This window comes from Furipterus horrens, unplaced genomic scaffold (assembly GCF_987537825.1).
Source record: "Furipterus horrens unplaced genomic scaffold, mFurHor1.1.pri manual_scaffold_4, whole genome shotgun sequence".
Taxonomy (NCBI): Eukaryota; Metazoa; Chordata; class Mammalia; order Chiroptera; family Furipteridae; genus Furipterus; species Furipterus horrens.
Window position 1 is genome coordinate 148468499 of NW_028327174.1, and position 22253 is coordinate 148490751.

The 22253-nt window shown below is 36.0% G+C and overlaps 1 protein-coding gene across 1 annotated transcript in view; it reads right to left on the reverse strand.

Moving 5' to 3' along the window:
- Nucleotides 1-22253, reverse strand: part of KDM4C (lysine demethylase 4C) — a 439327-nt gene that overhangs the window by 300811 nt on the left and 116263 nt on the right. The window lies entirely within an intron of this gene.

Genomic DNA, 22253 nt, shown 5'->3' on the forward strand with positions numbered 1-22253 from the left:
TATCTATTGTTTGTTGTCACCACTATGTTTTATAGAGTTATATTGAACCTCTTCTTAAAAATTGACTAGCTCCTCATCAGAGAATAAAAAGGTCCAAATTCCTTCATATAGCACTCAAGGTATTTCATAGCCTGGCTCCACCAACCATTCTAATTGTACTAATATCAAACCACACAGAGTCAATTGTCAAGAACATCCTACCACATCTTGCCTTCATTACTTTATTCAAGCTCGTGATTTCCTCTTTCAGATACATACTTCCAATCCACCGACACCTGCAAAATCCCTCCCAATCTTTATCAGCTCAAGTCAGTTCTCTCAAAATATGGTTCAGATCCCTGCCACGTTGGAATTAACTTGCCCCATCCTGTATTCCCATATTACCTTGTACCTTAATCCCAGCATTAATCAATGATAGAAGTCTGGCTGCTGCACATTCAAGTGCTGAAAAACTGTCCTTGTGAGCTTCTCACACCCAGCATAGGTCCTGCCTCTACCACAAGCTGTTAATGTTAGCTCTGGTAACAGACAGCTTACAATGGAAACTGAACACAGGATAACTGGCCCTTTCCATGTTCTTAAAGAGCTATACATTGGATGCAATGTATAACTACCAAAATTTAAGCTACAGTAAGGTCCCAGGAAGATATATAAATTGTACCATTCAAGGAAAGAAAAAAAACTAAGAGGTCTCCTTATTCTTGAGACAAAGGGAATATTTTCCCATACTGTTGTTCTCCTTCTAAAGGGTTAAAAACAATCAATTATTGTTAATGAAATAGCCTAAAAAGTGTCAGATACAATCAGGACAATGTCTTCTTAATGACTAGATGTAACAATCATTTTCTGTCTTTTGAAATTGAAAGGAAATTTAACCCACAACCTCAAAGTGGCATCTCCAATTCTTCATCAAGGTGGTAGTTAGAAGAGAATACACTGAACATGATTGCTTCAGGAGGAGGTCAATTTCTTTTATTTCCTATTCTTTTTACTGTGCAAACTTCTAACCCACTCAGGTGAATGTGAAGACCCCAAGACAAATGCTCCTAGGCAAATGAGAGAACACTCACTTTGCATAATCTAAACAGCAGGAACAAATAATGTACTTCTTGCATGTTTCTACCACAAGAAAAAAATAAGGTATGATGCATCCTAGCAAATTAATAAGATACTGTATTTCGGAAGCAGTAAAAAAAGTTTATAAATTTTGTAAACTAAACAGCACCTTATTTAAAAAATTCCATTATTCCAGAGGCTTTCAGAATGTTAATTTTGAAAACAATTTTAAATTAACTCCAGCGTTTAGTATTTGTGGCCCATTCCCATAAGTAACCTAACACAATCCTTAAAACAGACAAAAAAGGTAACAAAATTGAAAGACACAAAATGAAATCTAATTGTAATAGTCTTTTAATGTCAAAGGGCCCAATACGTCTTCACTCCTCATTATAAACACCAATTTTATCAAAATTAAATGGCCCACCATTAAGGTATTATTACAGCTGGCCAGAGAATGGGGTACTTACTTGTCGCTGTCTTAAACAATCCTATTTAGAATGGGAAAATAAGAAATATTGTAAACAAAGATCAGGACTGAGCTCTGAACTGCAAATAAGGACAATGGAACAAAATTCAAACGGAAAATCAAAAGTGTGGCTGCTCCTACAAGAATTCTTAGTGTTCTAACTCTCAATTTATTACCTGTACACAACTATCATGCAATCTTTTTCTCCTACATTTACAGCAATATGTTACAATTAAAATTGTACAAAATATCAGAAACTCTGACATCAGCTGGCCTCAGGGGATGTCAAATACAGCTGTTTGATTTTAATAGTAACTGCATGAATTTTCATTTGAGAATTCTCAATGCTGCTTATATGTATTATCATAATTAAGTTAAAGCTGCCTAATTTCTTCCCAAGTGCTAATTTCACTGAAAAAAATGAAGAGGATAAAGTAAGAGAAGGAGGAGAAGGAAAGAAGGCAGGCAGGCAGGAAGACAGGTAAGCAGGCAGGCTGTCAGGGCACCCTGTGGAGCTGAGGCAGCTCCCCCTAATAAGGGGCCTCTGCCAAATCCACCTACAGGCCACCCAGGGAAAGTGATATCCACCAATCCACACCTCCAAGAGGTGCCAAATAACATTCCTTTAGCTGTGTCTCACCAATGCCACTAGAGAAGCACTTTGTATGTGACATGTATTCTTCCCCAGCTGGCACAGGCATGAACTAAAGAACATCATACTTTATAAAAATCCATTTTGCAAACTTTAAGCTTAAGAAGGTGCAATAGATTTCATAACTGTCGTGTTACATTAGAAGAAATACGTTTGTTTCACCACATGCTTCAGAATACCTAAATATTTTTTTAAGTTTTAAACCAATTCAAATTTTAATACTCGGGAAACATTTTGTGCAAGAATTTTTATTTTTCAATTCATACCCATGGGCTGCTGATTTTTTAAGTTATATTACCCAGAAAGGAATCTGATAATTTATTAATATTTTTTCTAGTATAAGTGTTGGTATTTTGTTTATTTGAAAACACAGAACTAAACTATCATTACTGAAATAAAGTTAAACCTCACATATTTTAATCTTCATGCTCCATTTCTTTTCAGAAGGACTGAAATAGCCAGTATTTTGTTTGCTTTTTTATTTTTGTTCTGTTAAATTTCTCAACATGCTGAAAATACCCGCTGATTTGCAACAATATAGGAAAGTTACCATACCAAAAAAAAACAACCTTAAAGAATTGAATATCACAATTCTTGAAACACCAATTAGTAAAATGGTGATAAGAAAAATGTATCCTTTCCTTCTTGTTTCTATATCAGTTAGTACAGAAAGAAAGGAGGAAAATCCCATCATAACTCATAGGGAATACACACACCTCTCTCTCAGAGCAACCAGCAGGTCAGAGGACACTGACACATGCCACCATCAGAATCCAGACACTGGGGAAAGAAACACCTCCTCCTCTAAGCAGCAATTCCTATAGACTACAGCAAAACAAAAATTAGCTAACACACATGCTGTCTCTCACCCACACTAAAAAAAAGGTTATACCCAAGCATATTACCCTAGAGATAGAAAACAATTGTGTACATGGGTTTTCTACACCTTCAACCTTCCTACTTCAAGTAATTCACATACTTTAAAGTATATTTCTGTATTGATCCACTGTGTTTGGCCGAAGAACTTAATGTTCCTTTTACAGTGAATTTCAGGACTGTGGGCTCCTACAACTCTATCTCAGAGAAGAGCAGAATGCAAGCACTTTATGTACATATTCTCATGTAATCTGCAGAATAACCCTGGAAGACAGATATTTATATATATGGTCCTATTAACCTGCACGTGAGGGGTCAGGAATGCTGCCTGCAAGAAGTAATCCACAGCTGAGACCCACAGCATACAGTGTTCATAGACTGGGAAGGAGGGGCACAGTTCCTAAAACAAGGCTGTAAGGAAGCGCAGGATAGCAACAAGGAAAGAGTTGGGATGGGAGGAGGAATAAGGCTGGTGGTCACAGGAGAGCCCCCTGCAGGGCCATCCATGGCTCTGCCTGCAACTTGGGAAAACCTGTATTCCCAGAGGTCATCTTCCACCTGCCCATTCTGTCCCAGCCTCCTGGAAGAAAGATTGAGAGATTAATTGGCTGGCAAGGAATTTCGGGACCAGGTCACTAAATTACTCATTTCCCATAGGGGTTCCGCCCTCTCAGGGGACAGTGTCCAGCCCCTGCAGCCCTCCTCCCTCAGTCCCTACGATCCTGTGAAGGAACTGAAGCAGCCGTCTATGTCACATGGATTCATAAATACACCTTTCAAATACCTCCAAAAAAAATCACCGCCACCAAAACAAATTTAATTAGGATTCCAGGTATAATAAATTACTTCAGAGATCCAGGAGATTAGTCAAATTCCTCCTTTTGTCTGAAATAAGAACGTTTGTATACAATTGCGAACAGTATTAAACAGGCCTGATTTATTTAACATGGGTAGTAAGTGAAACATACCATGAAAAGAATATGCATGAATTTTAACTATTTGAAGCTATTAATTCTAACATTCCCTAATACGCTTGCTTACTTTCTTAATCATGGTTACATACACCAAAATCATTAACTAGATTAACAGCTCAGTCTTGCTATAAATATTAGATACAGTTATATGCACTCAGGGATTATTGATATATACACTCCTGTTTGAAGCTGAAAACAAAGTAACTTACTCGAAGCCTCAAGTCTAGCAAATTATGTAAACCCTGATCTACCAGATTTTCATCTTGGATAATTTCTTAAGCTACGTTCTTGCCTTCTTACCTCCACTTTAAAAGCATTCACCAATAGACATACACTTAATTTTAAGTAAATTCAATACTTTGAAATTTATATTTACCTGTGAAGCACAATGAAACCATTCTTTATAAAAACAAACTTCTAATTTTTAATTGCACATGTAATAATTGGTAGCTGCATAAATATAATAATGAAGAAAATTACAGTCCTGAACAAGATGATGTTTCAATTTAATGAATACCTTTTTATAACTTATAATGCACATGTAATTTCAAACATAAAAAAAAGTATCCTATTATTTTTCTGCTTTTAATCCTTGCCAGTATATTACAAATGTCTGTCTATATAAATAAACACACATCCACATCATTTCTAGTGCTGATTAGCATATTACAGATGGATGTACCATAATTTATTCAATTATCTCTTAGTGTTGGACATTTACTTGCTACCAATTTTTCAGTTTCATAGTCAATACTGCAAAGATTATTCAAATAAATACATGTGGTATGACTTTCTCATTTTTCTCTACAAAACATATTCCCAGTTGTGGAATGCAAGGCCACAAGACATACTTATGAGTTTTCCCTTTGTCTTCTTTGCCAGTTTGGGAGGCGAGGAATGGCACTTGCCTCTTAGCATTTCTGTGACTAGCAATGAGATTAAATAAAGATTATGTAGTTACTAACTTACTATATTTCTTCTTGATAAACTGCCTTCCTTTGACGTTAATTTTCTCCTCTATAAGATGGAGTAGTAATACTATCCCATCTTGCACAGTTGTAAAAATTAGATGTTAGTGTAAGTAAAGTTTTATGCCTGACATAAAATAAAAACTCACTGAATTTCAACCATGGTCATTATGAGTGAATTAAGAATGAGGTTCTTTACATGTTAAAGTGGTGCTGCTTCTCAAACATGCCCACTGAAGTACACCTCATGGCAAAGAAGAAAAATCACAGCATTGTGGCATCTGAAGGCAAACACCAAGTAACAATTGAGATATGCCAAATTTTCTTAAAATATCCAGTTTTATTTTAAATATTCTTGTCAGTTTTACTTTGTGCATCAAGTTATATCAATACTTGACTAAATGCTTTCCTTTTCACTCATCTGCTATTAAAAGTAACATTTAGTGATTAATTAGAGGTATACCTTATTAAGGATATAAATCCACTATCTCTAATTTAATACTATAGTATATTTGTTCATTTAGTTTATAGTTTTTTATAATATACTTTCAAATGTCATCATCTTTTTCCTCATGGTATCCACCAATGGTGTCCCACTTGGAAGTCCTTTTCAACCTAGTCCCCTATATTTTCTTCTACTATGTTTTATTTTATTTTAAATTATTTCTTATTTTCTATTCTGAATATGTAGCTATATTTTATTTAATATTCCAAGGTCTTTTACCTCATTTTTATTTACATATTTATATTTTTAATAAAAATTGTATACATTAGGTATTTTATGTTTTTATTAAAAATTGGAGAGCATTCTATCACTTTGGAAACAGCAATTAATAGACAAAATCTTAGAAACGTCTGCCAATAGCAAAGATTTATCTATACCTCTGGTGATTTTTCACAGCCACTGCTGAATAGCTTGAGTTTATAAAATTATCTCAAGCCCCAATACGCATCAATGCGATTGATGTACTAGATCAGACAGTCATAACATACCCACATTAATGATCTGTAGGAGTAAAGAAACGTGTTGCATTCTCGAGCCTTTTAGGTTCACAATAGAGAGGGCAAGTGTTGATCTTTGCATCTTTCTGTTCCCAATGCCACCTACATATATATGTATATGTACAGCTCTCTTAGTCACAGCTACAAAATCAAGGACATCCTTCCATAATCATAGAGCTAAAGTTGAACTAAGATCAAACCTTTCTCCTCTGTGTGTACATATCCAGCAAACTAAAGAATTAATTTTTTCCTTACAAATACTCTCAAGTATAATTTTGCATTTTCAAAATGTTTCACATTTTTGCCTTATTTTAAAAAGGAGAGACTCAGTATTTAAAAATAAAAAAATAAAAAAAAATAGATATTTTAGAACAGAGGTCTAAGGATTTGAACCTTTCCCCCAGGATGTAGAGTTTTTGTCTCTGATAAACTAAATTTTCAACTGACTTGAAAATTTATTCCAGAGGTATAGTCCTTTAGTGTGTTCTGGATATAGCTCAAAGGAAAACCAAAGGATAAATATTTTGCCCTATTTGAAATCACTCAGAACCTAGATGATAAGAATGCACCCCCCTAGTGGGTGTCTTCACTTCACAGCCACTTGTCTGAAGGACAGGTAACATGGCATGGCTGGTATGTGTTTAGATGATAGCTGCCCAATGATAGGGTACCAGATCTGCACCCACCAAAGGCATAACCACAGAACATGGAGCTGTGGCTTACAACTAGTTCCTGGGGCAGATCTGGGAGGTAAGCAAAAAGCAAGAATGCAGTGTTAGTCACTGCCATAGCAAAATTTGAGACAATGGGGATCCCAAACTGCTTTTAAAAGTTTAATAAATGTCAACACCTCATGAGAGAAAGAATAAACAAACACTTATTGCATGCCACGTGTCAGTCACTATTCAAGTAATCTACATTAATTACCTCAACTTGTATATTTACCCCCCAAAAAATTGTTTTATATTTGTGCTATGTTTGTGTGTACGCACATGCTTCCCCTTTGCACAGCAGCTATCCTATACAACATGTAAAGACCACATGCAGTTTGCAGTAGATCTGGGCTAATTATAACTTCATTTCACAGAAGAAACACTTGAAGTTCATTACATTTTAAGCTAAATGCACATACTTCCTATACATAAAATGAACAGTTCTTTTAAGAAACAACCAATCTAAAACATATCAACTACAAATTTATAGCTAGTAAATAACTGACTCTATGTCAAATTAGGTCAAATGCTATGAGGGAAACCCATTCCTAAAGAACTTGGGGAAAAAAAGAAAGAAAATTGTGAAGAGACACTGCCCTCTGCTGGTAAACAACACACATTGCTCATAAATCTTTAATTTGAGATTAAAGTAATGAAATACATTAATATTTAAGCACCATAGTCAACAATACAATTTACAGAGTCTAATAGCGACTTTTAGTTATGTGGGAATGATAAACACATGCATAGTACATGTTTTAGCAACAGCCACTACGCAATTGCAGGCTTTTTTACTACAACACATACAGAATATTACATTCTATCTGAAAATGGTTTCTTTTTAGCTTATTATTGACACTACTACAGATATCCCCCATGTTCCCTTGCCTTCCCCTACTTTTGGACCTAGTTTCAAAATTTTTTTCCATTTTAATTATTTCAACAATTATTTAAATAATGTATATCAATGCATTTTTTTTTTCATTTTAGAACCAATGATAAATGTCACCTTAGTTAGAGGTCAATTACTAAGTATATAATAAACTTTTAAATGCTTTGAAAGTACTATGAGCATGTACAGACACATTTATCATCCTCCTCCTCCACAGTGAAATTCTGGTTACAAACTAAATATCCAGAAATAGACAGATTACAGAACATCTCTACCATGTGCTTGTAAGATATTTAGACATTAGTTTAGAGCTCTCTATATAAATATACTATTAAAAACTATAAAAATAACTTCACTGGATATTTTTCAAATAGCACAAAACAACATGAAAACAGTCTGATAAAAAATAATTCCACAACACAGAAGTACAGTACATAAAACATGAGGGTCCCAGCTTTATACACCTCAAATTCATTCCACTGGCCATAAACCACCATAACTAAATATGTATCCTTTCATTTCTTTTTCTATTTACATATTTTTAAAGATGGGTTTTTTTATCATAGCCTCATACTATACAAGATACTCTTAACTAGCTTTTTAATTTTTACTTAATATATTTTAAAGATCTTGTCACATCACTTCATATAGATTGACCCCCACTGTTTCTAACAACTGTACAGTAGAGATGTTCTAAAATGCTATTCCATCAATCCTCTACTGCTATTAACCATATTTTCACACTAGTGAAATGTGGGAGAGGGACGTTATAAATATCCTTGCTTAAAATGGTGCACAAGAATAATTTCGAGAATTAGTAATCTATATCATAAATCTAACAGTTTCCATAAAATAAAATACATAATTATGTCACACATGTAAATAAATATCGTGCAATAGTTTTATTTTTACCAAACTACCATTTAGAAGCAACCTGAGTTTAAAACTCACTTGAATCTACAATTGTACACAATAACTATATAAAAACATGGAATGCCAATACTTTTTAGTGACTCAAAGAGAAATCTTTAAAAACCAAAAGCTGGACCTACATAGAGAGGGGAAATGCACATCATAAATTTGTGAAAAACATTATCTGAATATTCATGTTTTTGAATATTTAAATAAATTCACCTTATATTAGAAACTATCAAAAGGTCATAAAGTGTGTATGTAACCGTAAGAATAGCATACATTCTTACCATTTAGCATCCAATTGATCTTTCCTCATAATATGACTTTATTTTACACCACAGTTAAAATCCCCAAATGAAAAAACAAACAACTCTATAAATGGAACATTTCCTTGAAGTTCAACCTTGTTCATCTTTGTTCAGTAATCCATACAACTCCAGTGATTAGTTCTGCTGTAAGCTTAAACCATAACATACAAATGGCATAAAATGGGCTGGCTTTGTCCTCCTTTCACTTAGCTATAAATTTCCCCTGAAGGTTTATTAATGAGCAGCACAGTCACAAACACTCAAGCCGTCATCGCTCTCCTTGCTGTTAAATTCACTGAAGCTTACACTCTACTGTCTGCACATCTCCACACACATGATTTGTAAAACCATATCCACAGACTGAAACTGATCTTTAATAAGTTACCCACCCCTTGCAAACTGCCCAGTCCCAAAGAATCCGTCATCCTCTGTTAAATGTGTAGCTTAGTGAGTGAATGACTATTTAGTCTATAGTTGTGTCTTGACTTTCTGTTGAATACCCATTTCCCTCTGTGCCCTATTTCTGTCTTCCCAAGACTGTAGTTGCCTCATCCTTTGCCTTCCCAGCTCTAGATAAAGTCAAAACACTTGGTTTCATAGTCACTCCCTCCACGAATGGCAGGCAGAGGAACACTTTCTTTTGATTCCCTTGGGTTATCATGATGGCACGTCCTGCTCTGTGAAAATGAGTACAATAAAAAGCCTTCTTTTAAAAGAGGCAGGTTCAGAGGACAGAGATGGGAAAAAACACAATTAATAGAGTTTCCCAAGAAAGATACAAGAACAGCCTCAAAAACAGTTTCATGAGAGACATTAAGACACTAAGCTGAAGTCTAAATGATGGCTAGATTTTCTACAAGCTTTATCTTTTCATATGTAATCAATAACCTACACAATGTAAACCTGTTTAGGCAACAAAGAGCAATCCAGCCAAGCTGAAGCATAAGAGGATAAGAAGTGCGCTGAAAATGTAGTGTAAGAGCTGAAAATGTAGTGTAAGAGCCTGGAAACAGTCAAGGCCTCCTTTTTCAGCAAAGGAACCAGGAGAAAGATGATCCTTATCCATTGACATTATGAAGCAGTCAGGACATACTCCTACCTGGAACCTCTGCAACTCCCACAAAGCATGCATGACTCTCAATCCCATTTCCCTGCAGTCACTGGCAGTATAAGCCTTGAGACAAACAGCAGGGTGTGGAAGGATTGAGAAAAAGAAGAAAGAACTCATGTACATGGACAGCAATGTGGTGATTGCAGGGGTGGATGAGGGTATAAGGGGATTAAATGGTAATAGAAAAATATACAATTAAAAAAAATTAAGACAAACAGGACATCTACGACTTGGTGCAGGGACAGAGTGGGGATAAAGCCTATGCCTGTCCCACAGTAAGTGCATGGAGGAAAGGAAGTCCAGGGTGCACAGTGGCAGCTAACAGGAAAGAAACAGAGGCTTAATTCTAGAGCCATAAGCAAACACTGACTTCTATAAAAACACAAAAATACTCCAATGCAATTGAAAAGCAAACAAACTGGGAATAGTATTTGTGGAAAACAAGAGCAAACAGTTCATGCCCTTAATTTATAATAATATTCATAATAAAATGTTTTAAAATAGTAAAACTGAATAGAAAAATATAGGGTACTAAAACTGTTCACCTTCCCTAGTGATTTAAAAAATAGGATTAGACTCTTATATTTTAAAAGAATTATTTTAATAACAATTTAAGTTTTGCAAAAAATCATTTGTACTCATTACTTACAAGAGTACAAATACTGGAAACAACCTAACAACATATATCCAAATACTATTTGACTCATAATTAGCCTTCTAAAATCTTATCCCTTAAGAAACAAGAAAGTTGGCAGTAATTTATGCACACAGCTCTTTACTTCAGTGTAAATGATACTGACATTTGTAAACAACCTCTGTAACAAGAGAATAGTTAAATAAGGACGACATAGTCAGCAATTTCAAATAGTATTTTTGAGGACTTTGAAGTGGCAAAAGAAAATATTCAAAAACAACAGGATATAACAAGATATAAAATGTTGTATGTTTAATAATATCCCAATTTAAAAAAAATACTTATATGCATGACTGAAAGCCTGGCTTAGGAAAGAGGGTCCAAGAGATCATCAAACTGACGTTCTATGATCCCACAGTTCCTGGAATGACTAGAATACAAGACAGGGGCCTCCTCCTAAAAGCCTAATCACACAGGCCATTGCACAGTGGGCAATTAATAAATGTTGATTTCAACTAAATACCAGACTGAGAAATTTGGTAAGCCCTGGTAAGTGATTCCAGGCCTTTTGCTTAAGAGACAAATCCACTGAAGCAAAAGGTCCAGAACCAATACTCTACCCACTGAGGATTACTTTGTCCATAGACCCTACTGAGTGAGAAAACAGGAAGCTGAGAGCTGGACACATGGCATCTATTGAAGACAATTCTCTCCACAGTAGTGTTACTGTTTCCATAAATTGAATTCAAAGTTTAATAATTATAAAGACCAAGAAAATACATCTGATTCATTCTGCTATTGGGTCAATTGGTTCCAGACAGTAAATGAAGAAGATAAACGGGAGACAAAAGGAGGCTCTCTGAGAGTGAAATCAACACAAACTGCATTGTATCAATATAATAAAGCTAAATTTTGTATGTACCCATTGGAGTCCTAGGTTTATAAACTTCCCAACCTGAACATGTTTTTTTAAAAACACAGTGAATTGCATCATTCCAATCTTCTTGATAAGTAAGTGCATCAGTTCCTTGGTATTAAGGATGAACACTTCAGGTTCTCCATTGCACAACTCAGAGAGTGGATGCTCTGAAATATGGACCTGAACCTCCAATTCCTTTTCTTCATTTTCACACAGGTTGCTCTGACTGGTAGGATCACCAATATGAGTGAACACAAATTAAAGTGGCAACAGGAACTCAACAAGAATCTGTGCTCAGCATCAACATTTTTCAGTCCAGCACTGAGTGGCTGACTCAATCAGGATGCTTTAGCTTTGCCATAGATTCCTTCCATCTCGATAGCACCAACACACACCTATATACTAATTGGGCAATAAAAATCACCATGAACTGATAATAAGGAGCCTACACAACAGAAACACCTTTTAAGATCCACTGCTATAGCGTAAACCTATGTACAAATCAGAAAACAACAGTTATCTATTAAGAAGTTTTGGTCAAGCTTACTCAAATATTTTAGGGCTTGGGATTCAGCATTAATTTTGAAGGCCAGAGTATACACAGCATCAAAATTCAGAAAAACCTAACATTCTCTCTAATCAAATGTGAAATATTAAAGTATTACATCACATTTTCTAAAAATTATGGGCATGTACTGAAATGATGTTTTAGAGATATAATGTAGATATTTCAGAATTTAAACATTCAACATCAATTCACTCACTAGAGCCACTTAGAGGGGAAAATATGTAACAGAAGTTACACATAGGAGCTCAGCAGGGTTTGGAACACTGCTTTCTTAGTAAATCTTTTCTCTCATCTATACCTTCAATCCCCTGCCAAGACAACCTCCAATGTGTGCCTTTATTGGCATATTAATGCTACATGTGTTTTTCAACTCTAGCATTCCCCTCAAAATAGAAAAGTTTGAATTTAACTTTTTAAATAAATATGGTATGTGTTCTTTGGTTGTTTGAGTTTAAGAATGACATAAAATTAAAAGGTACTTTAAGCACCATCTGCTCTCTTGAAACAATAGGCAATAATTTCCCAATTGTCTTACTTCACGTTCGTGTTACAAATCTAGAGTACCCTTTATGATTATTGCAGGTGGTATTTTGTCATTTTATGTAGCCTGCCTTGCCTATGTGTATAGTTAGAAACCAGCCTGGGTTTTATCTCCCCTTTGTGCCATTCCTATTTCAATTTCCCATTATCATAGAACTGTTGACAATATCATTTAGTTATTTTTCCTGTCATGTCTTCCAAATTCACTGGGATAATCCTTTATGAGACCTGAAAAATAAAATTCTAAAGAAACATATTGAAATTTATTTGACCTGTCCAATTCTTCAAATATGAGGACATAGTTACAAATGCCATCATTCAGTAAAACGAAAACTATAACGGCATTAACTATCTTCCAGTATTAACTGTGCTGGAATAAGCTGAGACTGCAGGTGCAGGCAGGGCCCGTCAACAAAGACAGAACTGGAAACGTGCAAGTGCACCAGGTCCATGTAGCCATCTGCTCTGCACAAAGGGAATGGAAAGAGAGCAATGAACTAAGGCATTCATTTTCAAAGTCCTGATTTGTTAACAAGATCTGTGCAATGAACTCTTATGCACTACTGTGATTCTATGATGTCCCTCAAAAAAAATCCACTGCAAACCATCTGTCATATTCTATTGGGATAAGTTAGAAGATTTTTTTCTAATAAACATCTATACTCTAACAATGTTTTACTTTCAATAAATGATAGATATATTAAAAGAAAAAATGTTAAAAGGAAAGACATTGGAAAATAATGTGTTCAATACTGATCATCTTTGTGAATATATCTTAAAAGATAGAGACATATGCTGATATGTTCGGAGGGATATATAAGAAGTTATTAACAGGTTTTTATCTTTTTTTTAAAGATTTTATTGATTTATTTTTAGAGAGATGGGAAAGGAGAGAGAAAGAGAGGGAAACATTAATGTGAAAGAGAAACACCAATCGGTTTCTTCTTGTCAACATCCCAACAGGGGACTGAACCTGCAACCCAGGCATTAAACCAGTGACCTTTAGCTTTGCAGGATGATGCCCAACCAAATGAGCCACATCTGCAGGGACAGATTTTATCTTTGAGAAAGCTACCAGAATGGGTGTCATTAAATATTTTTGTTCTAATTTTTTTTAGTCATGGGCATATATAACTCTTACTTTTATACTTTTGAATAATGGGTAGTTGGGTAGTAATATGAAAAGCCATGGTGATTTCCTTTCAAATAATTTTCTGTAAAATTAAAAGTATTCTAGTATAATAGATTTCAAGATCATTGGACATTTTAGTTATAATTCAATTTTTGCTGATAAGACTAGCACTACAACAATGATCTTTGTAAATGAACTTCTGTCCGCATTCCTGATGATTTCCTAGGAGTGTAAGAAAAGGGTCAAAGGGCATGGAGATGTTGAGAGGTATTTATACATACTACCTATCTGCTTTTCATGATTCTTGTGCCAATTATACTGCCACCAACGGAAGTGCAGCGTGCCCACTCTAATAACTACATTCCCATGTCCAATGGAACTTCCCTGTTATATTTACTAATACAAGAAAAAGAAATCTTTCACTATTACTTTGAATAATACTTAAGTTTGAACAATTTTCCAATTTTATTTACCAGCAAAGAAACAGGTCTTCATGCTATTTCAATAATCATCAGAACAGTCCTTTTTAAAAAATAGTAATAATCATACTTAAAACTAAAGAACAATTCAAAATATGCACCCCTAAAATCTGGGAATACTCTACCAAGAATCATTGATAATTATTAATAGGTCTTTAAAAGTGTCCATTATGAAAATTTAGGAAGTTGCTAGAAACTACCTACTTTTTATCTCAATTCAAATAAAAACCTGGAGTATGCAAAAGCCATATGTGGACTAGTGCCAAACTTAGCGGAAATCTCTAACATCCATGATGGTTTTCTTTCTAAGGATTTACAATATAGGGTCTTTCAAATTCAACATGGGGCCAAAGAGTGAGAGTATGTTTTTGAAGACAAAAGCAACAGCTCCTTCAAATTCCTCCTCTCAACAATATGGCCTACAGAACCCCAAACACTGCTAAGTTGATGTCATACTTTTCATACTGCCCTCATTCTGGTGAAAAGTAAAAGTGAATGAATCTGAGATATCAGTAGAAATATATAAAGCAACCCATCTGCCCAGCCTGCTATTAGCATGTATCCTGTAAATACTATCCCCACAGCCACTGCTTCTCAGCACCTCAGGCCTGAATGCCACCATCTTTCCCAAATTAGTATCAGGGAATTCCCTGACTTAGAAATGACCCATGATGAATCACCTTTTTTAAATGTATTCAGTGGCAGAGGATGGTGCTAGGTGACTGTCCAGCTCTACCCCATCCTCACTTCAGCCTGGTGAGGCACCAGTTAAAAGATCTCTCTGCAGGTAGGGGAACGACAGCTCACAGAGGCAGGGTACACAAGTACCCTGCACAGAACCAGAATTCCAACACAGGTCAATGTTATTAAGGAAGGAAGAACTCTGAAGATAGAGCAATGAACACTTATATTTCTGACAAAGTTATGAAAAATAAACAGGCATGCTTTCTCCAAACTTCGGTTTTTAAACAGAACCTCTTCATCTCTCTAGTCTGGTGTCCAAAGTATGGATTTTAAGTTAGGTCTGATCACCTTATAATTTGTAGGTTGCAGACTTCAGTGTTGCTTTGTCCTTATCTAGAAAGAGAGATGAGTGTCCTATTACTCTCCTAGGGCAAGCTGGCATTTTCCTCCACGTCTCCACCAATCCTTCTCTCCCTTCTATTTGGCCAGGATTGGCCCACTGAACTGATCCATCATCACTGCAACAGGAAACAGGATTTCCCTTACACCAAACAGGCCCACTACTGAGCCAAAGTCAATGCCCCAAACTGAAATTCTAGACAAAAAAAATGCAGTGGAAACACAATCCTAATCCACCATATATCTACCCAGTCCACACCACAACTCTACAAAGCTCCTTACATATTTAATTTCATTTTTTTTCAGAAGTACTATAAAGAAGCTATAATATTCACTGTACATGTGGGAAAAGGGAGATTTAGACAGGTTAAGTACTTGCTCCAACCACACAGTTAGTAAAAGGAAAGGGCAGAAATGGAATCAGAGTCTGGCTAACCACTGAATTTGCACCCTTTCAACATTACAAAACAATGTTTCCCTTATACATGAGGGAATGAAGCTCAGCAGAATTACAGACAGCCTGAGAGAGCTGCAAGACACCGTGTATTACTTTCCAGAATGTCTGCCATCTCCACCACCCTGTGTTGTCTCCCTTGAGTGCTTCTGACAGCAATCCTATGGAGATCATGGAACCTCAATAACTATGTGAGCAGTATTTCTAATTAAGCAAAGTGAAGGGAGATGCAAGATATAATTAATTTTATAAAACTAACTTCGATTAATCTTATGGAACATTAAGACATGATAAATTTTTCTTCCTTAATGTTTTCTAACTTTTTCATAAAATACTATAGAATAATAGTAATAATAGTGAACCATACATATGCATACAATCCTCATCTCCTGCCCCCAAAATACTGATATATCTGACTATAAAATATATAATTCCCCAGTATTATTTCATTTTTTCATATTTTAATGATATTATAACTCTAAGTTGAAAATTCCCTTATTTATTCATTACAATAAAGATTAAAAGTATGATAAAAATCAAAATACCAAACAATAACAAAGAGACATAAAATCATAAAAAGTGCACTCAGCACTAAAAGAAGGCATAAAAGTATTGATATTGTTCTCACTTAAAGAGAGTACTTAGAAAAATAAAATCTGATCAATACAAATGAAAGACAGAAACAATACCTGACAGAATTAGCTGTCAGCACTAAATTTTGTAGATAGTGTCACTAAAGAATTAATCAGAGCTATAAGCTTTTGTATTGGAAATATCCGTTCAGAGTGTACAAGGGTCCAGAGACACTCTTGTTTTGCCTTCCTCATTTTAGAAAGAGGCAAAACATAGTATTGGCCATAGTTTGTAGGAGATAAAAGTCTAGTAAATTAAAAATAAAAGGCATGCTAAAAGAGGGAGAGAACTAAGCATTGGGATTCTATATTACATAAGATTTTTTTAGGACCTACCAACCTGAGGCCACCTTTCTTCTTTGAAGTGGCTAACAGTGATTCTTCTAATTGCAAAGGTGCAGAACTGTTAAAACAGTAATTGAGATTAATCATGGGTTTCTTCACCCATTGTTTATTCTTTTTGATATCTAAATATAAAACTTATTCAGTTATTACCTTCATCACTTTCAGCCTTCTTTCTAAGGATGGGCCCCGGCATTGGCATTGAGAGTGGTTGGTGGCCACAACTCCTCTGGGGAACTCCAGGCTACAGTTCTACCAAGCAGTTTCTGAAAGAAGGGCGCTCATCCTTTCAATCACCTAGCTCAAAGCAGAGGGAGGATAGACTGTGCATCCACAGATTAAAGTATATTTATAGCCTCTGACCCCAGTGAAATCCCATTAAAGCCTTCTTTTGATTCAAAGAGGTCATATCAAATGATCAAGTAACCAAAACTCCCACACTGAGGCTTAACATCTGCACATTTTGCTACTGTTCCATCAGCAGACAATGAAAAGGGAACCAGTGACCTTGACTGGCATGCCTTATTTAAGAAGTTCTATTTCACACTTAGCTCTTTCGCTGAGAACAGAAAATCACTGTGTGGCTGGGCCAGGGGTTCAGAGCCCTCTTAAGGAATGTTCCCAAGTCCTCCTTTAACTAGCTTTTTCTTTAAATTATATAGTGTATCAAAAGACTATATATATGTCTTTTGAGAGAGGTACTGTTTAAGAGCAAACAATTAGCAATCAGATCATAAAGTTTTCAAATTAATTAAAATGCTAGCAAGAGAATCAATGGCCAGCAACAGGGGTGCCCACATTCGAATCCAGCCCCAGTGGCCACGGACTGCTCTTTATCCCCTGCATGCTTCCTTCTAAGCCACATGTGGCCATTTCCAACCACAACTTGTGAATCAAGTCAGGAATTGGACCACTATTTTAACATTACAACCTCAGAAAGACAGAATGATTTTCCCAAAGAACATCAGCTTATTGGTGGTACAGAAGAACTAACTTTATTCAAATGATCCATTTTTTCTTGTTCTTGCCTTGTCCCAAAACTTTCCAAATCAAACATTTCCTTTTCTGCAATGAAATCATGAATATCATCTGAGTTGATGCGGTGACCTAAGTTTTGAAAATGAATTTTAGGTATGGACTAGAAAACTTTAGGTTCTCAGAATATTTTTTAATGTGGTAAATTTTTACATTACATTTATATATAAATTGCATCTATAGTTTTGCTTGTTTGACAGAGCTATCAGTAAATGTTAGCTGAAATGGAAAGAAAGAAAAAGAAAGAAAGAAAGAAAGAAAGAAAGAAAGAGAGAAAGAAAGAAAGAAAAAAGGAAGGAAGGAAGGAAGGAAGGAAGGAAGGAAGGAAGGAAGGAAGGAAGGAAGGAAGGAAGAGGAAGGAAGGAAGGAAGGAAGGAAGGAAGGAAGGAAAGAAAGAAAACATTGTCTAAATGGGAAAATAAAAAGATAGGCAAGATTCCTATCTTTGAATCCTGGTTCTAATGCTTTAGACTAAATGGCCTTGGGCAAGTTAATTAATCATTCGACAAACTTTCTTGAGCATCAATTATGTGCTGGATAGAAAACAAAGAACTAATGATTTTTTTAAATCCCCACTCTTATAAATCTTTGTTCTAGTCCAAGAGAGACAAACAAAATAAATTAGAATATTATACATAGTATGTCAGACAATAATAAGAAAAAAAATAAGCTTAAAGGAGATACAGGAATTATGGGGGCATAGGGAGGGGGTAGGAGAAAGCTGTTTCCAGATATTTTAAATAGAGATGGTACTTACCTCTTTGATAATAGAGGTTCAGCTTTGATAGTACGAATATAGTACCATATAATTACATTATTGTTTAAGAGATCAAGAGTTCACTTATTTTTCATCGTTTCCACTTTAATGCTGAAGTACAGAACCTGATGTGAGCCTGGGACCTTTGGCACTGTGCAGAGAAGAGGCTGAGAGGGGTGGGCACCCAGCGTGGCTGAGAAGGGAAACAGGTCGGAGAGGAAGCACTGGAAAAGGATCCACGGGCTGATCACCATGACACCAGCAGACATCATCAACCACACTGACCAGGTGAGGAAGGGGGCAGAGAAGTAATGGGCACAACAGTGGTTTTTCCCACGTCCCTAGCACCTGTACGGAGACCATGTGTTTAAAAATTAACAGGGAGGAGGAAAATGGCAGCCCAAGAGGTCTCCCTCTCCACCCTGATTTCTCATTCAATCCCACATTCCTACTACCATTTGAAAATGGGCATAGCAAGAAGAGGAAGCTAAATAAATTAACATTCTGATGAGTGTGTGTGAAAGAGGGAGAGAAAGAGGGGTTGGAAACACCTAAAATGATCCCCCACCTCAATCCCCCAGCCTACTTATTTCCCCCTCTCCCCCAAATCACCATCCAACCAGATACAAAAATAATGGTCTAATTCACTAAAATTCTGCAACTTTTACAAAAGGAACAGGGTGGAGTAGAGCAAGGAGCAGGGGAAGCAGACAGCTGCAGGAATAGGGACAGAGAAAGGCTATGCTTCCATCTCTGCCTGAGACTGGCTTTCTGTTTTTGCACAAGGGGGGAAAACAAGACAAATAAAGAAAACAAGAAAAAACCTAGGAAGGGATTTAAAGACAAACCAAAAAGATTCCAAAAGCAGTCACTGGACAAAAGCTCATAGTTACTTTACAACTAGCTCTATACAGTACACGCCTATCTTTAACTTTCATGCTACTCTCATATTGTTATTATATCGTTCCCAACGTGTTCCCGTCTTCCCTCTAAAAATATTGTACTAAAGAGCAAATTTACAGGAAATCCATGAAACTTCCAATTCTGCAGGTGCCCAAATACTTATTACTTCAGAAGAGAGGCTATTAATGATATACTTGGATGTTATCACACATCTCCAATTTATAAACAGGTAAGTTGATGGTTTAGAAATCAAAATATCTTCTAGTAGGAAAAAATGTATGACATTGAAGGATCTCAACCCAATCAAACAAAGGTCTTATTTAACTCACTAAAAACCTGTGGGTCTTAACCCAAAGCACCCACCATATTTGCATAGGGGGATTTTTTAAATGTAAATGCTGTATCCCTTCTCCGGAGATTCTTATCCTATTGGTCTGAGTGGGGCCAGGAGTCCATGCTTTTAAAGCTCTGTAGGGTTGAGAACAACTCCATTATTCAGAGACTGCATCTGTCTAAACATGCCAGTGGCATGCCATTTACTTAGCCAGCCTTCCTTATAGTTTTGGTTGGCCATGGGATATAAAAAAAAGTTTTGGGGTGGGTCTCAAGGAAAGATTTTACTCCCAGACAGAGGCTTTTTAGTCCACTGCTGGAAGTCTCAGATTTTCTGAGACTCAACACTTTATCAGAGTAAAATAGGAACAAATGTGAATATTCTGTCTAAATACCTCTTCCAGATAGTACGTGAACACTACCTTCCCAGTTGGAGTACAAGCTCCTAAGGACATGAGGTCTTACACTTCTTTTTCTCCACATAATATTCCCTCTTCGTCCCCTGAAGCTCTTATAAAAAAGGCACCACTGAGCCACCTATCTATCAGCATTGTACCAACATGGCCCAGGAAACAGAAACGAAGTAGAAGTAAAAAGAGAAACTGCAGAATATAAAAATCCCCATGGCTCACAAAGTTTATATTGTATACGCTTTATCAAACACTTAAAATGAGAATGCCAAAAACTATTAAATGAGCAATGTGCAAAACAGTCCACATTTTCTTTCCTTCGCAAGCCACAAGAATAGAAAGAAATGTAACTCTATTAGTATTTTGTGACCTAAAGCATATTAACATATAACCTAGTGATTCACCACTAAAATGGTTCCTGATTGTTTTAATACATATTGCTGCCCAAGATTAGTTTTTTGGGGAGGATGCTACCTGACTTAAGAAAAACCAAATTTAATTTTATAGAAGGATTGAAATATATAAAATAGAATGAACCCATATCATGGTTTTGTGTATGCGAGAAAATCTAATAGTTGAAATCCCTTCCAGATGAAAGGGAAATCAATTTCAAAATTCTATCATCTCTTTTTAAACTTGTTCAAACGTTTGAGGATTCAAATGTCTGGATGTTTTAAAATTAGATAGTAAACTAACGTTCCTGGAGTTCATAAAAGAACATTCCCAGCACTGCAGTGTAATTTTTCAACATTCTGGCATATCATATTAATAGAGTATCACTTAAAATAAGATTAATGCAAAATAAGAGATATCACTTTGGAGTCACCAACTATTACCTCTCCTTCCAAGAAGATAACATTATTTATTGTGCTGTAGATAAGTCTCTCACACTGCATACAGTGTCATAAATACACCACTTCTGAAGGTGTAGGGTAGATATGACTATCCCCAAGACAATGATTCTTTTTTACTCAAGAAAATCAGTAAATAACTTTTCTTCCCTTTGAGACAATCAAAGTGCTTGAGGCGGCTGCAACACAAAAACAAAATATCTTCCCAAATGTCTCCGAACAGTCAAGCTGAAAATCTAAGCCAAAGTTTCATTTAACAGCCTGTCAGTTTTTTGATGTGAAGCTAATGAATGCAGTGGCAAACAAATCCATCAAACCTAACATCAAAACAACTGCACTTCATCCCACCAAACGGAAAAATGAAATACAACCTGCAGGCCAGCTCTTTGATCCACGCAGTCAGGAAGCAGCCCTGTGAGTGCCACCACAGCTGCTGCACAGACGTAATCCTGGGCTCCTTCTCACCACAGAAGGAAAGAAGGCACCACAAACGGAAAACATACACCTCAAAAATGCACCAATATCTTATTTCAATTGTTAAGCTATGTTCCATATTTTTAAATCTCTACTACAAAAAATAAATATAGCATTTTACTCTATATTGCTCTGATGTTCAAAGCTATTATAATACTGTACCTAAAACAAATGACTGGAGAGCATGTCCCATTCATATCACAACTTTACAAAAGGAGGTTTATTAAAAGCCCTTGGCTCTTTATGAAATGTCCTTGAAGACAAATAATACATGTCTTTCTCCTTTGTATACACATGCAGCACAATTCCTGTTGCAGAGGAGGAACTCGCTGAACACTCACCAAAACCAAACTCTGCCTAAGTCAGCTGGCAAATGGGCATGTGGCTACATGGTACATTCTCCTCGATTTTTTCTCAGTGAAAACCTTACCTCTGATTAATGAAATGTGGAAAATTACATAGCTGCCTTGTTTAGTAGTAGGTATGTCCTCCGAAGACAAGGCCTTCCGTTCTGTAATATCATGCAGGATCTGCTATGCTAAATTTTGCAGGTCTAGGCAAAAGAGAGCTAAATAATCCTCATTGATGAGAGAAAGGAGAGAGGAACAAGAGGAATAGAAGGGCCTGGGGCATTAGCAGAGGTTTTTAGAAACAGAGATAGTCAAATTAAGTTGGCATCAAGGCTATGAGGTCAATGCCCCTCATGCCCACCTCTGCCCGTTTTCTGAAGTTCTCCTCCATAGCCTAAGCACAAAAAAAGCCTCTGTGAGA